Source organism: Colobus angolensis, unplaced genomic scaffold (assembly GCF_000951035.1).
Source record: "Colobus angolensis palliatus isolate OR3802 unplaced genomic scaffold, Cang.pa_1.0 Scaffold121, whole genome shotgun sequence".
Classification (NCBI taxonomy): domain Eukaryota; kingdom Metazoa; phylum Chordata; class Mammalia; order Primates; family Cercopithecidae; genus Colobus; species Colobus angolensis.
In genome coordinates, this window is record NW_012113253.1 from 5,003,151 (window position 1) to 5,005,792 (window position 2,642).

A 2,642-nucleotide genomic window follows, 5' to 3' on the forward strand; every position below is an offset into this window, starting at 1 on the left:
ACGTAAGACAGCAAGTCCGCAAATAGATAATGATAAGCTGCAATTCGTCTATGAGGAAAGGAGTGTTGCGATAGAGAACAATGGAGGAAGCTACATTAGACAGGAAAGGCAACCCAAGGAGGGGACATTTCAGCCAAGAAGGAACCAGATACATGAAAAGCCAGGAGAAGAGTATTTCTGACAGAAGGAATGTAAAGGGCAAAGGTCTTGAGGCACAAAAGAAGCAGGCATTTGGGCTGGGCACGGTGGCTCATGCCTGTACTTCCAGCACTTTGGGAGGCCAAGGCGGGCGGTTTTGAACTTGAGGTCTGGAGTTCAAAACCAGCCTGGCCAAGATGGTGAAACCCCATCTCTACTAAAAATACAAAAATGAGCCAGGCATGATGATGTGCGCCTGTAATCCCATATACTCAGGAGGCTGAGGAAGGAGAATTGCTTAAACCTGGGAGGCCAAGGTTGCAGTGAACCGAGATCATGTCACTGCCTCCAGCCTGAATGACAGAGTACGACTCCGTCTCAAAAAAAAAGAACCAGGATTTAGGAACAGAGAAGCCCATACATCATCTAATTTATCCCTAAGAGCCCTTTAATCAATGTGGAAACTGAGGCAGGAGAAATGAAGTAACTGGTTCCAGATTACCACTGACACACAGTATTGGAGAATTGAAACCCTGATCAGAATACTGACCTTGGTGACTCTGGGCTGTCACAGATGGCCACCAGAGTCTTATTTGCATGAGAGGCCCTCTGTCCCCAGGGAGGAAGGTGGGGGAGGGTTCATAATAGATGTTGAGGTTTAAAGAAAAGGAGGAGATAAAAGAGGAGACTGATCAGGGGGCTCACATTGGAAGTTATTTTTAACTCTTATCAAAGGTTGGCTGAAAAATGCATCTAATAAAATTACCTTCTATTTGGGACAGAAAAGTGATGCCTCTTTGCAGCTGTGGGAGAAATGGTGGGTAGGAGGTTGTTGGGGTCACAGGTTCACATGGCCAGACTCCAGGGGACCCTTTCTCCCCAACCCCTCCTGCTTCAGCACTACCAGGCCCCTCCCCCAACCTCCATGTAGCCCTCACTCCAGCAGGACCATTACCTGCTGTTTCATGAGCACAGCAAGCTCTTTGAGGCCTTTGTCCAAGGCACAGGCTGTTCCCTCTACTGGGGGACAGGGAGCAGGGTTCCTTCCCACCCTTTACCTGCTGGCAACACCTCCTTCGCTTTTAGGACTTAGCTCTAAAATTAGCTTCGTTGTGAAGTCTTCCCCCCTCCCAGGCAGTATTAGTCACCTTTCTGTGTTTCCAAAATGTTCTGTTTAGACGTGTGTTATGGACTTCACTATCCCTGTTTTTCAGGTGGGGAAAATCTGAGCCTAGCAGCAACTGAACTTGGAGAAAAAGTTGTAGGGCTGGCAGTAAGCACTAGAAAATTCTGTATCATAAGAGCCAGATGGGGCAAGAGAGTTCCTGATGACCCCTGCAGACCCGACTTCGTGAGGACAGGGGATCCAGGAAAGATGGCAGTGAAGGCAGAAGAAGGGAAGGCCCATTTGAGAGGCTACATGGGTCATTTAACTCTACTTCTGAAACCTTTGAGATTCACAAATTAAAATTAATTTCTTTTGTTGTAGTTTTTGAGATGAAGTTTTGCTCTTGTTGCCCAGCCTGGAGTGCAATGGCGTGATCTCAGCTCACTGCAGCCTCTGCCTCTTGGGTTCAAGCAGTTCTCCTGCCTCAGCCTCCCAAGTAGCTGGGACTACAGGCACGTGCCACTACATCCGGCTAATTTTTTGTATTTTAGTAGAGACAGGGTTTCACCATGTTGCCCAAGATGGTCTTGAACTCCTGAACTCACGCAAACTGCCCACCTCAGCCTCCTGAAGTACTAGGATTACAGGTGTGAGCCATTGCGCCTGGCCTAAAATTATTCTTTGATGAGGCTTTTCTCTGGAACTACTAAGAGGGACTGTGGCTATGAATAACCGGCTCCATTTGTCTGCTTTACTTATGAAAATCCTCAGTGTGGCTCTCCACCAAAGTATCCTGAATTAGTCTTGTGTGTCTGCACATGACACTATGTGAACCAAACTAAAGAGAACTATTCCCTGCTTTATATCTGTCACTGGGTTCCTATTAAAGTTTGCATTAGTAGCAACTCCCATGTTTGTAGTACTTTATAATTCACAAACTACCATGTTGTTTCAGTTTAATTTTCACACTGTAGGGACCAGGGGAAAAATTCCCCTCTGCCCTCTAAGGGGTCACTAAAAGTCACTAACAAGAGGAAAATTAATACAAGAAAAGGCATACAAATGTATTTGATCATAGTTGTATGTGACATGGGAGCCATCAGAATGAAGACCCAAAGATACAGAAGACGCTGCCCATTTTTATGATCAGGTTCAAAGTATGGACAGCTGTGTAGAAATGTGATGGACAAAAAGGGATGATCTAATGCTCACAGACTGGAGAAACTGAGCCAGGCCTGTCTAGTTTCTTCTTGGCCTCTCTGCAGCATTCCTTCCTTCTGGGTATGGAGCAGGGCCCTCTCTGGAATGAGGATCTAATAACCCACAATTAAATAAGACAGGTCAGGTAACTTCTTTAAGGCCAGTTTTTACACAAAAAATGCCAGTCGGGGCTAGA